Source organism: Myotis lucifugus, unplaced genomic scaffold (genome assembly GCF_000147115.1).
Source record: "Myotis lucifugus unplaced genomic scaffold, Myoluc2.0 scaffold_202, whole genome shotgun sequence".
In the NCBI taxonomy this organism is placed as follows: Eukaryota; Metazoa; Chordata; class Mammalia; order Chiroptera; family Vespertilionidae; genus Myotis; species Myotis lucifugus.
The window spans coordinates 2,163,108-2,178,912 of NW_005871250.1; the positions used below are offsets into that span (position 1 = coordinate 2,163,108).

The 15,805-nt window shown below is 40.6% G+C and overlaps 1 non-coding gene and 1 pseudogene across 1 annotated transcript; both read left to right on the forward strand.

Annotated features, from left to right (window-relative positions):
- Positions 1–687: 687 nt before the first annotated feature.
- LOC111827689 lies at positions 688–790 on the forward strand. Its single transcript, XR_002831354.1, has one exon. It is a non-coding gene; the product is annotated as a small nucleolar RNA U13 (small nucleolar RNA).
- A 9,855-nt stretch (positions 791–10,645) lies between these two features.
- LOC102440926 lies at positions 10,646–12,345 on the forward strand (annotated as a pseudogene).
- The last annotated feature ends 3,460 nt before the right edge of the window (positions 12,346–15,805 follow it).

The window sequence follows — 15,805 nt, forward strand, 5'->3', positions numbered from 1 at the left end:
TTTTTAAACTTAAACTATATAGGTAGGTACATTGTTATTAACTTAATTAGGGTACTCCTAAGGCTTAGGAAGAGCCACACTCAAGGGGTCAAAGAGCCGCATGTGGCTCGCGAGCAGCAGTTTGCCGACCACGGTCCTAGTCTCATTGCATGTGAAGCTGCCAAAAATCTATTTGGTAGATGCATTCCTGTTCTGTGTTTCATCAAACATGTTTACTAACATGTCAAAATGATGGAGACTAGTTTTGTTTCCAAAGGAGAATAGAGTTCCACATGGCTCAGGGGCAGAAACTACCAGGCGTCATCAGACCCATATCCTCTCCTTCCGGGACCTGCAGCCAGAATACCTTCCCCAGGCTGCTTGTGGTCAGATGTGCTTGGTTCATAAAAATCTCCCAGCTCTCATCCTCCATGCTCTGTCTCCCTCCCCTGACTTGATGCCAAAAAGCATAGAAATCTGAGCAGCTATGTGTTGAAGGTAGCAGGGCTCTGGAGTAGAGAAACCTAGACATACCTGTATTGCCCTGTGGAGCTCACCAACCAGGAGCATTTATTATGGGTTTTGTAAGGGCAAGAAATAAATGTCTCTTGTATTGGAGCCTTTATGCATTTGGAGGGTTGTTTGTTATAGCAGCTGTTTTCACCTAAGAAATGCAAGTTTTCTGATACTAAAAAAGAGACAGACATGATCCTTTTGTAGTTCATATGCATGATGATTGGGTGTTCACGCTCTTGTGTGAGATGAGCCTCCCACAAATCTGTTAGGACTTCAGCACATTAGCCATCTGACATGAGAAAAAAATAAAATAATAGCCCAGCAGGCGTGGCTCAGTGGTTGAGTGTCGACTTATGAACCAGGAAGTCATGGTTCAATTCCTCATCAGGGCACATGCTTGAGTTGCAGGCTCAGTCCCTAATGTGGGGCATGTAGGAGGCAGCCAATCAATGATTCTCTCTCATCATTGATGTTTCTATCCCTTTCTCTCTTCCTTTCTCTCTGAAATCAATAAAAAATATTTTAAAAATAAAATAAATAAATAAGAGGCAGACACAAAGAGGCCATGATTAAGAATTTGATCAGCCCTGGCCGGTGTTGCTCAGTGGTTAGAGTGTTGGCCCATGCACCAAAGGGTCACAGGTTCTATTTCAGGTCAAGGACACATACCTGGGTTGCAGATTCAATCCCCGGCACCAGTCAGGGCATGTGTAGGAGGCAACCAATCCATGTGCCTCTCTAAGATCTATATTTCTCTCTGTCTCTTCCTCTGCACCCATCCCTCCTTTCCACTCTCTCTCTCTCTAAAAATCAATTAAAAAAATATCCTCGGGTGAGAATTTTTTAAAAAAGATATTTTATCAGGTTGATAAAAAGGCTACAATGCCAGCAAAACTCCATGATCATTCATTATAGCTGAGAAAACAGAGGCCCCACGAGGATGACTGAAAGGACAAGAAATCAGATCAAAAGAACTAAATAGTTCAATATAACCAAACAAGAAGCTTTTAAAAAAAGTTTCCTACAGTAATTCAATAGTGCTAAGATGCTCTAAAATGCTTATATTGGGGTTGAGTAATATTTTGGAGAGATGAAAGGAAAATACTAAGGAGAGGATGAAGAGAAACAATAAAATGGCATCAGTATGAGGACCTGCGGAGAAGACAGCCAGTGACAAATGCTCATTGTCCTGCCTGGCAACAGGATTTGAGGTACATGAAAACATTATATTGAATTTTATATTAATAGCCTTGTTATGATGTGACATAACTCTCTTCAATCAATATAATGCATTTCCTGGGATATTTTAAGGAAATCAAGGAAAACATGCTGCAGGTCACACCCAGCTTATAGGAGCATAGGACAGATAGAAAAATTAAGAGTGGCAGTATCTACTCATCGGCAGCCAGCCCTATGAGAAAGACATGAATAGGGACAAAATATAAGCCTCCAAGAACTTTTGGGGATGATGGTAGGATGCTGGATTTTCTACTACATGTGAGTATGTGGTAATGCAAAGTATTCTTTAGCATGGGCTCTGAACTTGAACTGCTTATGGCTTAACCCAAGTGTCACCAGTTACTAACTTGTTAATTTATTTATCTGGGCTTCAGTTCTGGACCCTGTAAAAAGAATATAATGCTAGAATCTATCTCCTTGTGATGCTATGAGGAACAAATTAATTAAATAATGTTAAGAGAAATAAATAGTGTCTGGCATATAGTAAGCCTTCAACAGACTTCATCTATTATTATTATTATTACTATATATTATTGCATGTGGAAGACAATGTAGTAAAGTCAGAAATGGTGATGACTAAAACATTTAGAGTGTGGAGTTGTATGTAGTGACTTATGACATTTATGTACAACTATTGTATGTGAATGTAAAATTAGCTGACAAAGCAAAAAGTGATTGCCTAAAGAAACATTATTAAAATGAGATTATTTTTTCTGCCAAAATGGCTAAAATTTGAAAAGATTGCCCATTCTTGAATTTAAACTGGAATTTCTATATATTGCCTGCAGGAATAAAAATGGGTACAACCACTTTGGAAAGTTATTTAATACTAAAGGCCCGGTGCACAAGATTCATGCACTGGAGGAGTGGGGGTCCCCTCAGCCCAGCCTGCATGCACCCTCTTGCAGTCTGGAAGCCCTCAGGAGATGTCCAACTGACAGCTTAGGCCTGCTCCCCTAAGGGGCCTAAGCTGGCAGTCAGACATTCTTAGCGCTGCCGTGGAGGTGGGAGAGGCTCCTGCCACCACCTGGTTTCTGGCTGAGCAGCGCTTCCCCTGTGAGAGTGCACTGACCACCAGGGGGAAGCTCCTGTATTGAGCGTCTGCCCACTGGTGGTCAGTGCACTGTCACAGCGACCAGTTCAATTTGCATATTAGCCTTTTATTATATAGGTTTATCTGTCAATATTGAACATACACAGAACCAAGGCCCAGCAATTACACTCCTAGATGTAGACTCCGTATCTGATCACTAAAAATCCTTCAGAATGATATTTATCACAGCATTATTCTTGATATCCTCAAACTGGATTCAACCCCAATGTCCATCAGGAATAGAATGGATAAATAAAAAAATTCACACCATGGAATACTACAGAGCAATAATAATAAAGAGTGAACACCTGCTACATACAAAAACATGGCCACATCTCACAAAAATAATGTTGAGAGAAAAAAATCCAAACACAAAGGATTAGATACTATATGGCTCATTTGTATACAATGAATATGCAGAATTATAAATACACTAGTGGCCCGGTGCACAAAATTCATGCACATTAAAAGGGGATTAATTAGAGGAAATATTTTAATATTGCTATTTGCCCTTTCTCTATAATAGAAGTGTCAGAGATGAAAGAAAATTAGTCAAATGTATGTGAAAATCTTCCTCCTGTCAGAGTCTGGGGTGCACCAGGGGACCCAGAGTCAAGTCCCCGCCCACCCACATGCACCTCAAAATCGCATAAGACCCAGACCCAGCCCCGGCTGCCCCCCCGCCCAATTGGGCTAGATCCAGACCCGACCGGTCCCACCCTTGTCAAGCCCGCCGGGTGGGGGGCGCAGCCTCAGGTCCCCCCAGCTCCAGGAGGGGGGGGTGCAGCCTCAGGTCCTCTGTCAAGCTCCACCAAGGGGGGGGTGCAGCCTCAGGTTACCCATCAAGCCCTCCTGGGTGGGGGGCGTGGCCTGAGGTCCCCCGGCCCAGGTTGAGGGGAGCAGCCTGAGGTCCCCCAGCCCAGCACTGGAGTGGAGGGGCACACCTTAAGGTCCCCTGAGGTCCCCAGCCCGGTACCGGGACTGGGAGTGTGGCCTTAGGTCCCCTGGCCTGGCGCTAGGGAGGGGGGCACAGCCTTGGGTCCCCTGGCCCAGTGCTGGGGCAGGGGGCGCAGTCTGAGGTCCCCCGTCAAGCCCCACCAGGCGGGGGGAGCAGCTTGAGGTCCCCTGTCAAGCCCCATGCTGATTGCTCGTTAAAGCTCATTACGGGAACTCAGTCTCTGCTGTGGGCACAGCCATCTTTGTTATGGAAACCCCACCTCAGCTGTGGGTGCAGCCATCTTTGTGGTGGAGTGATGGTCAATTTGCATATTCCCTCTTTATTACATAGGATAATGAATGTACAGTGTTGAACATTATACAGTGAAATGACTGTATAGTATTACATATCCAGGTAGTAATGACCCTGGAGAGGCAGGAATAGTGATGGAGTGGGAGCATGAACAGGATTTGTAGTAATGTGCTAGTTCTTTCCCTGGGAAGTGGTTGCACAGGTATGTTTACTTTGCCATAGTTCTGTGAACTATACACTTACAACTTGTGCCCTGTTACTCCTCGGTATGAAGATCTTTATAAAGAAGACCTTTGAACCCAGCCAACATGTCTCAGTGGTTGAGTGTCAACCTACAAACTAGGAGGTCAAGGTTTGATTCCTGGTCAGGGTACATGCCGGGGTTGCAGGCTTGATCCCCAGTGGGGATGGGGGGATGCAGGAGGCAGCCGATCAGTGATTCTCTCTCATCATTGATGTTTCTATCGTTCTCTCTATTTCCCTTCTTCTCTGAAATCAATAAAAAATATATATTTTTAAAAAGAAGACCCTTGATAAGGACGGATACAGTGTTAGCCCCAACTAGATCCAAGTGGTGCTTGCTCTATGCTCCCAGAATCAAAAACTTTCAGTCCCCATCATTGTTCAGAAATGAAACCACAGAAAAGACTCTGGCCTCACCACAGAATAACCTAAAGACAATGACATTTCTTAAAGGAATTAAACAACTAAAGCACATATTATGGTCAGTTCTCCACAAGCCAATAATTCCATTCAAATCTGTTCCCAGACATAGAAAAATAAAAAAAAAAGACCTTCCATTTCCACAAACTTTATTTGTCTTAACATTTCCATTGTTCTGCACAGCAGAACGTTATTAAAAAAGTAATTAGGTATTTTATATTCAATGTTGAAATGCATTTGAATAAGGTTTTTGAAAAAAAGTGATTTTTGAGTCTTTCTGTAGAAAATATTCAAGTTCAGTCACTTTTTTTTTTACATTTGGTGATACCATTTTACCCCCGCCCCAAATATTTCACTATAAATTTAATAATCAACTCAGATCATAACAGCAAAAAATGTTATCTTCAACACTACTTACACTTGTAGTTTTTTATTGTGTGTTTGCTTCTTTAATTTTCATCTCACCCATGAAACTAAGCTTCACTGGAGTCGGAATTAAATTATTGTTGATTATGTATACAATACATAGAATATATATGAATAAATAAATGACTACAGTTTTTAAGACTTACCAGTGTTAATATGTTTCCATCATTTTTAAGGGAGCAGCAATAAATAAAATCTTATGCAGATCCCTAATCCATTAAGTATATACAAGTAAAACTATGGTGTGGGGTTGTCCTCAGGTGTGTCTATACAATCCTCTAAGTCTGAAGGCCTGAGAACCAAGAATATTGATGTCTGAGGGCAGTAGAAGATGGATGTCCCAGCTGAAGCAGAGGGCAAATGCACCATTGCTCTAACTTTTTATTCTATTTAGGACCTCAACAGTTTGGATGGTGCCCACTCACATTTAATCAGTCTGCTGAATCAAATGCTAATCTCCTACAGAAATATGCTCATAGACACGCCCAGAAGTAATGTTTTAACAGCTCTCTAGGCATCCCTTAGCCCCTCAGGTTGACTCATAAAATTAACCATCACAGTGACATTTAAAAAGGCTTGAAGAAATTGATAGAAGAAACCATGAACACAACTAGAAAAAGAATACTTCAGACTAAGGAAATGTCGAGTTAAAGGCCCTGAGAAGCGTGTTTGGTGCTTTGGAAGAACAGGAAGAAGGCCAGCATGGATAGAACAAAGTGAGAAAAGGGCAGAGTTATAGGAAGTAAGGTCAGAAAAGTAATAAGGGGTCACACCATTCACTGATACTTGGTCCAGTTGAAGCAGAAATAAATTTAAAAAATTAGAACTCAGCAGTCTACATATGTAAGGCTGTTTTTTGTTTGTTTGTTTGTTTGTTTTGTTCAGTTATTAGAGCACAGGGCATTATCCCCTGCACTGAAGGATTGCTGGTTTGATTCCTGGTCAGGGCACATGCCTGGGTTGTAGACTAGTTCCTGGGTAGGAGGTGTGGAGGAGGCAGCTGATCAATGTTTCACTCTCACATAGATGTTTCTCTTTCTCCCTTTCTCTCTAAAAATCAATGGAAATCTTTTTTTTAAAAAAGGTTATGGTTCCATCCACATAGAAAATGCAGACAATATAATGTTCAGCATTTAAAATGATGGATGCAGCATTTATATGCAGAGCATAGTAAACCAAGTGAAAGTGTGACAACATTTAAGTAGCAGTATGATGGGGGTGGAACATTATTTTTCTATGTTTTATTCATTGATTGTGTACAATTTTTTAATAATAGAAAAATAAACTCTTTAAATGGAAAAAAAATCAAATAATAGGAGACAGAATTATTCCCTATTGGAGAAATTCTCTATTTAGTAAGAGGCGCAATAGAGATGGTTTCTTTTACTCTTAGGATAGACTGTATCTTAACTAATCAAAGCCTTAATCTAAGTTCCAATTTCTTTGGTTGCATGTGATTAACACGATAGTTAAACTTTTGTCAAAGCTGCTTCCCTTGCAATCTCTCTTATCCCATTACTGCAGCTTTTAATTCACTTGTCATATCATAATGCTTCAACTGACAAAATTGCACATATACAGATGTCATAGCCAACTGTTGCAAGTTTCTGGGATCCTAATTACATAGATGAAAGCTTGCATCACATGCAAATGGATTGAAACTCTTCGTGGAAAGAGGAATGGGAAAAAATATGCTGTATTAAAAATATCTTTAACACAGTCTTTAGGAGAAAAAAATAGGAATTGGATCTGAGATGAAATGGTTATACCATTCAACCGTATTACAAGATCTCAGTCTCAGATTTGAAAGGATCTGTCCACACATCTCCTCATCCAGAAACAACAACCTTTTTAAACTACTATGTTATTTCAAACCCTAAAAGATGGATACATAAGTGTTATGCTTTCTTCATATTGTTGTAGAGTATATTCTAACAAAAGATAAGGGATCTCTCAGACATTAAGTTAAGCCCAGAATGTCAATCCAACCAATATATTAATTCCAACTACACATAAATATTTGGGATTCCACTGAATGAGGTGAATCCAACTTTTTGCTTCTTTTTAAGGTTAACCAAGAAGCATCAACCAACATTAACCTCTTCACTTTGATCATAACAACAAAACATTCCAGATATTTTATGCAGACAAAGAGTTGAAGTCCAAACTTCTGTTTTTCTTACATTCCTCAAATTACTTTAGAAAGTGAATAAATAGCGAGTATGTTGTTTTGGTAACCCAAGAGATTTCAGGTATATAAGTGTTTTTGCCAAAATTTAGCATTCTTCCTTCCCTCGGGTCAGGAATTATTTTTCCTACTCACAATTGTTTTAAATTCATCTTCAGTCATTTATAGATTAAGGATAAGCCTACTATATTCAAGTTTTAATAGCACATTGGGTCAAAAACAGAGAATACTCTAGGGCAATGGCGATAGCCTGGTTTAAAAGCATAGGCCTAGGGGTCAAAGTCCATGGATTTCAGTCCAGCTTTTCCACTTACAAACTGGGTGACCTTAGGCAAGCATCCTAACCTCTTTGAGACTCATGCCTTCATTCATAAAATAAGGATAACAATAGTATCTCCCTTCAAGGAACATTACGTGACTAAATGAATTAACACATGGGAAGTGCTTGCAGTGGGGCCTGGTACCTTGGGTGTTAATAGAGTGTTCGCTGTACTTATCATCGCCAACCTTTGTGTGCAGCTCCAGGAAATTCTTTGGAGATGATTACACCCACCCTTCCAGATAATATGGTAGGACTGATAATTAATCTCTCTGGTTCATTTAAGTGAACATCTGGTCAAGTTTTCATTCCAAACAATATCAGTTGGAATGACTCAGCCAGACCATGACTAAATAAGGCAAACATTCCCTAATTCTACTGTATTGCTGACCAAAAATTTTTTTTTATCCTCTGCTAAGTGCCAGAGACAATGTTAAGGCAGGGTGGAAATTCATTTCATTTTACAGACAAGGGAGTGTTCAAGCTAAATACGTAATTCCAACTACAAATATCTGGATACAATATTTCTTTAAAAAGCAGATACTTACAACACCATTCATATTCTCTAGGAACCTATCCACCAAATCCTTTATTTGTGTGATAATTTCTCCCCCATAGAGAGAAAAGTAGGAGCCAACAGAACTAATTTATGAATGGCAGTCTTCAGCAAAGTGGCATGCTGGTCTGCAAAATATAACACCTTCTTGTCCACAAAACCTGATGCCCCATGGATTCTAAAAACAGCACAGCCTCATTACTCCCATAAGAGTAATAATAGAGATAAAGGTATCTTTGAGGTTGTCTCTTGTTCAAACGCCACCTTTTAGACAGGAGATAATTTAAGAGTGAAGCAGAAAACTGACTTATTTCAGGTCATGTGACAAGTGTAGAACAAAAGTGGGACTTACCTCCTAAGACTGTCTTTGCACACTATGCCTACGCTTCCCCAAAATCCAATTATTGGGAAAAAAAGGGGGGGGCGGATCTTGGCACATTAACTTCCAGAGAGCTATCAGTGTCAATTTCCTTCTTCCATTGTCTATTTGCAAACTGAAACCAAAGTTATTTCCATCCTGATCATCTGGATACCATATGTAGCAAACTTGGCACTTTAACAAATAAACACGTTGTGAGCGTGCCAAAAAATGTCAGTAAGCGATCCACAATACCTTGCACCTGGGATGATTGATTATTGAAGACTCAGGATGGGTAGGTCCTGGGCTAATGTTTTATAGGGAATACTTCATTTACTGCTCACAAGAACCTTATGATATACTGGTAGTTAATATTGATTGCACTCTTTAACAGATGAAAAGAATTGAGGCTTAGCAAAGTTAAGTCATAGTCTAGTCATTCATACACTTGGGTGGTCTCATCCCCAAGCCGATTGGTAAACCTTTTTTCTAATTGGGGGTTATCACTGCCATCCACAGATCTATCACTGTCTAATTGTTCCATTTCTGGCTTTACGGTTCACACGAGTGCATTCAAGGTTTGTCGACCTGATACTGTTTTTTCCAGTGTTTTATTTATTTAACAAACACTTATACAATAGTTCGGTGTCAGGCATTGTTCTAAGCAATCTATATATATCACATGTATCTTTCATCTTTACCACAACTCAATCAGGTAAAAATTAATGTCCTCATTTTATAGATAAGCAACGAAGGCATTTGTGTAACTTGCCCAAGGTCATGTAGCTAGTAGATGACATACGCTACCACAAAAGAAATATCATTTGATATTATACCTTTTTCACTTCTTTCTTTTTTTTAAGAGCATATTTTTAAGAGAAAACTTAAAGGAGAAGTGTTTTTATAGGAGGAAGATAGGGTCATCTCAGATTTCTCCTCATATCTGTTACACAATAAAATTCATGCCAGTAAATGTGAAGATCTAATTGGCTTTACTAAGCAATTCATGAATCTGGTGGCATCCCATCCAGCAACTAGAAGTACATGCCGGTAAGTTATACAAAATGGAAGGTTTTGCCTGACTGGCGTGGCTCAGTGGTTGAGCATCGACCTATGACTGGGAGGTTCTGGTTTGATTCCTGGTCAGGGCACATGCCCAGGTTGTGGGCTTGATCCCCATGGGGGGCCTGCAGGAGGCAGCTGATCAATGATTCTCTCTCATCATTGCTGTTTCTATCTCTCTCCCTCTCCCTTCCTCTCTGAAATCAATTAAACAAATTTTTTTAAATGGAAGGTTTTTATAAGTAGAAAGAGATTGGGACTAAGAATTTATAAAAGTGGGTTATTTCAGGCAATGACATCTTTCCTCAGGGACAGGCAAGGGATCTCATCGGACAGATTGCCTCACTAGTGTTGAGCAGGACATTCCAGAATGATTGGTGTAAAGTTTTACTCCTGGGAGAGGCTGAAACTGCAATTAGATTAGGTATTAAGTTTTGGCTTGGTGATGTGGCTTAGCAAAAGTGACTCCATTTTGGCCAGTTTCTTTCTTTTTTAACATCTCCCATACCATGGTAACCTTGGGATATGCCAAAGATCACAATATGAAAATTACTGCTTTGGAATGTGCTTGAATAATTTTTTTCTTCCTCAGTTTTTTCACATAATTGTTACCTGTTTTCAACCCAAAGGAATTGTGTTGCCACAAGTAAGGGATGATTACTCTGCCATTAAAAGGGATTATTATAAGGACTATATAATAACAAGGCAAGGCAGCTATCATGTAATAAGTGGAAAAAATGAACAATTTTGCATGCACTGTATGATTATAGCTACATAAAAGTCTACTTGTATATGCCTATATTCTTAGAATGCCTGAGTAACAGCAGTAGAATCATGGGTGATTTTTTTTTCAAATTTCATCTGAAGCTATTTAGCATCTAAAGAAAAATACCCTAACAATGTCGGGCCACGAGCTGTAGCTGGTGGCCCACCCCCTCCCTCCGCTGCTCCCGCTCACCCTCCTCAGAGCAGCCCTGGGCCCACCTACCCATGTCCAGATTTTTAAAAAATACAATGTCTAATGGTTATGAAGACCACATGGCCAAATCTGCAGGGATGACATTGGGAGAAAAAATTTAATTGTCACCTACCTCCCTCCAAACGTGACCCTGGATAAGTTGCACAGTCTCTTCAGCAGCATTGGTGAAGTTGAATCTGTAAAACTTATTCGGGACAAAGTCGCAGGACACAGCTTGGGCTATGGCTTTGTGAACTACGTGACTGCAAAGGAAGCAGAGAAAGCAATAAACACACTGAACCGCCTGAGGCTCCAGTCCAAAACCATTAGGTGTCATATGCTCAGTGGTTGAGCATCGACTATGAACCAGGAGGTTACAGTTCATTGTATGATTATCTATAATAATAAAAGCATAACATGCAAAATAGACCAGACGTCCTTCTGGACGACCTTCCAGACAAAGCTGGGGCTGTGAGGAAAGCCTGGTCCTGGATGCCGGAGGGAAGCTGGTGCCAGCAGCCAGGGGAAGGAAGGCCTATTCTTGCATGAATTTCGTGCATCAGGCCTCTAGTATCTATGTAAAAGGTCAATAGAGGTCAACAAAGATGCCTACTTGTACATTAGTGGGCTCCCCAGGACCATGATCCAGAAGGACATGAATGACATATTCTCTCAATTCAGGCGAATCATCAGTTCCTGGATCCTGGTGGACGAGATGAAAAGTTTGTTCACACTTGGAGTGCGGGAAACGAGTTAAGTCGGCTCGCGTGAATTGCGCGTACTCCGCGGGAGCCGTCTTTAACTCGGTTCATATAGATTTGCGGTGGAGTGCGGGAAACGTGTAAACTCGGGCCGATTGTAACTGCGTATTACCAAATATTTGTTTGTAATCCACCCTTTTGGTGGATGGAACAAAACCAAAAGACAGAGCCATCTTATATTTTGGCGGGAAATTCACCCGCACTCCAAGTGTTCAGAGGTGGGAGCTCATCCAGTTTGACAAATGGTCTGAAGCAGAAGAGGCAATGACCAGTTTCAATGGTCCTAAACCCCCAGGTTCCTCTAAGCCTATTGCAGTGAAGTTCGCAGCCAATCCCAACCAGAACAAACACCTGGCGCTGCTCTCCCAGCTGTACGCTCGCCATCTAGGTGGTTCGGAGACCCCGTGCATCACAGGCACAGAGATTCAGGATCTCCCCTGTGGGCATAGATCACCTGAGTGGGCTGTGGTGTCAGTGTTCCAGGCAACGGGTCTTCCGGCTGGTGCATCAACCTTGGGCAAGATGCCTCTGAGGGAATCCTCTGGCATATGTTTGGTCCCTTTGGTGCAATCACCAGCGTGAAAGTGATTCTCGACTTGGACACCAACAAGTGCAAAGGTTTTGTGACCACAACAAACTATGACGAAGCCGCGATAGCCATAGCAAGTCTGAACGGCTATTCCCTCCAGCATCCAAGACCAGGCTTTCCTCACAGCCCCAGCTTTGTCTGGAAGGTCGTCCGGAAGGACATCCGGTCTATTTTGCATGTTATGCTTTTATTATTATAGATAATCATACAATGAACTGTAACCTCCTGGTTCATAGTCGATGCTCAACCACTGAGCATATGACACCTAATGGTTTTGGACTGGAGCCGCAGGCGGTTCAGTGTGTTTATTGCTTTCTCTGCTTCTTTTGCAGTCACATAGTTCACAAATCCTACAGGTTTCCTTCAAAACCATCCGTTCCCACAGATAACTCACTTTTTGTACAGAATGGATAATTCAGAGAGAAGAAGTTGAAGCGTTTTTGTTAGTGTACAACTCATTTTGCGCCAATGTTCACAAGTGTTTGTTAGTCTAAATGCGAAGTGAAAAGGTTTTTATACTCTGAGACACAACCAACATGTTCAAATATTTGAAATCCCACAATGTTAGACCAACTTTAAGTTTCTTGTTATGTTCTTTAAAATATATATATTAAACAGAAATCTAAGTAGACTGAGCTGACTAACCAGTCCCTCAGGATGGTTTAACTTCTAAAACTGTCTAACACTCATTTCATTTGGTGTCTCCACAAACTGGAACAAAAGAAATGACCTTTTAGTTTTCATGTTTAAACTAAAGATGTTAGGTGCTGAGTGTGCATTTTCTCAATTGCTTCAACATTAAAAAATAATATATTTTGTTATTGATTTCAGAGAAGAAGGAAGAGGGAGAGAGAGATGGAAACATCAGTGATTAGAGAGAATCATTGATGGGCTGCCTCCTGCATGCCCCACACTGGGGCTAGAGCCTGCAACTTGGGCATGTGCCCTGACTGGGAATCTCCTGGTTCATAGGCCAATGGTCCACCACTGAGCCACACTGGTAGGGCAACTGCTTCAACATTTTAAGAGATTTCTGCTTTGGTTGACATGAAATTGTTCACCCAAGCAGGTCCCATTCCCACCTCCTGGTCACTCAGTCCCGGGTTCTGCCGAGTGGTCCTGGCAGTGCCCATGGGCCACCTCCGGGGAGGGAGGGGGGCACATGCCAGGCCAGGCCCTCCAGAGGAGGGCACAATGTTTCCCAATCCCAGACATCAATGGGAACGTACCAAAGAGTTTCATGGAAACTCCATATATTCCTGAGTCAGATGTAAGCCCCAGGCATGCCTGAAGATGGGTTGCTGCTCTGACATTCCGAGTTCCTATCCACACATTGCATGTACAGTGCCCCACACATCAGATATTATTATTCACGGTCATTTCTTCAGTTTCTAAAAGCATTTAACATAGCTCAAATGCATAAGATAGTTCTATTTTTAATAACGCATAAACATTTGAGCATTGTATTTCGCACATCCCTTCTTGTGAGTGCTAGACCTTTTTCTATTTTAATTGGATTTTGTTTTTGAAACTTTGCTTTCATATGAACACTAAGCAGAAAAGTACTTACTTCTTGCCAATTATCTATTGACAGGAAAAAAAACACACAAATTTAATTACATCCATACATATGGGAATCCCACATACGTAAGAAATTCAGAGACAGAATGTTAAAATTAAGTATATAAGGCATTTTGAACTAAGGATGAGGTAAGGTGCCCTGAGGCTTCAGAGGGAAGGAAGTTCACTGTGGGATGATAAGAGCAAATTGTTCAGTAATTAACAGTTTGCCCTGCCATACAGATAAGTAAAAAAAGTTATCTCTGGTAATCTCTTATTACAGGCAGGCCCCTAATTTAAATTCTTCTAGGTTGTTAAGGTAGGTACAGAAGTTTCTCTTGAGCCTAAATAGGGTCTTGGTTGTCATTCGCTCAAAACAATTCCCATACCACAGAGGCACATCTTGGCGTGACTTGTTCTGAGCTCCTACACCAGAAATTGTCCAGACTTCAGTTCCCCATCTTTCCCTCAATGGAAGATCATCTAGTCTAAATGTAGCCCTCAGAGTTCTCAGAGCCACATGGTAACTGATGTTTCAGTCCTGAGCTCTTGGACAAAGGTCAGGTTTTTCAAAAGAGGATGCACCTTATGAAATTTAAAGTTTATAACAGGCTCTCTTCTCGAAGAAGACATTTGTTTTTCTTTTAAAAAACAGTTCAACATTGAAGATATTGTGAAAATTAGAAAAAGAAAATGTTATATTGGTTGCATTTTTCCATTTGAGACCAATGGAAACAATTCTATTTAGAGCCTACCTGATGGTTTTCAGAATCTCCTAAACCTGTCTGGTTATCAGAACAAACTGGGAAGCTTTTGGAAATTATAGGTGCTTGGGCTGGCAGGAGATTATGGCTCAGTATACAAGGGATGGGTCCTCTCTGGTTTGTGTAAGCGAAGATCTATAACTAGGCCACAAACAACAACAACAAAACCATCCCAGGTTGACTAGCTGTTCTGATTTTAGCACTAGAATCCCTATATCCCAGAAAACTCTTCAGTCCCGGGCAAACAGGGACAGTTGGTCATACTAAATAATTTTTCCAGACTCCTAACCAAAGCTAAGAGGGTGGGACTAAGAAGTTAAAAGAGTGGGTTATTTCAGGCAAAACCTTCCATTTTGTGCAACTAATTTAGAGCCCTTGCCAGATGGGGTGCTGCCAGATTCATGAATTGCTCAATAAAGGCAAGTAGATCTTCAAATTTACTTGGTTGATTTTTGTTTTGTTTTTTAACAACTGGAATCTCTTTTAGTCATGATGCTAACACAGAGATATGAAAACCAGAAAGAATGCAGTGAAATCTTTGAATTGAACAAGTCATATCTTTGCTGGAGTGTTGAAACCACTTAGATTTTTCAGCCTCTAACTTCCCAATGTTTCTCTTGCCCATTGAGCATTTTATTTAAGAGCATAAGATAGGGAGTCTTAGCTGTTAGGATTCCAACCTAAAATGCCTCTTAGGAACAGGCCAAAAGAATGACGATTTCATCCAACATGTAGGTCCAATCCTCAGACATCATGGATAAACATCGTCTTTATTTTTGTTTCTTCTTTTTTTTTAACTTTCCAAATGGTAAGATAATCAACTCAGACATTAACAAGAAGGCTTTCTTTCAAAGTTTGGACTGGAAGTAAAGTGTTTGGGTCATTTGGTCCATCTGCTGACAGTGGGATGGGGTAGGGTGTAATTCTTGCATTGTATTCCCTTTTAAGGTATCAAATAAGAACTCTTGAGCATTAACAATGGGAGGAGTGCTGTTTATTATTAGAGATTTATTCCATTATGGGGAGCACACATTGAACCTTGAGAGGCAACACAACATAAATGTAGTTTACAAATGTAGTAAAAAGTGACTTTTTGCCCTTTCTGCATCAAATCATAGTGTGGGGGCAAAAGCTGACCAAATAGTAATCTTTCAATCATTGTTCCAAATAAAACTCTGTTGTTTTCCCAGTAAAAATAAAACATTGTTATTTTTACCTTTCTCAACTCTGTGTTAAGGAGAAAGAAATTACATGGAAGTTCTAAAAGATATGATTTCATAACAAGTCCTTTTGACATTCATCCTCAGTGCAGAATCTTGGGTAAAGTTGGCTTATAACATTTTAATAGCTTTGGCTATGCTTTTAAGTATCTTATTTACTTTAATAATAGGCTTCCTAACCAGGATCACAGAGCAAGTAATCTATTGTTAAACCAGCCTGTCATCCTAGCTGAGGCCAAAAAAAATCAAGAGATGGTGATGATTTGGAGAACCTGAGGTGACTGATGTGCAGTCAGCAGGCAGAA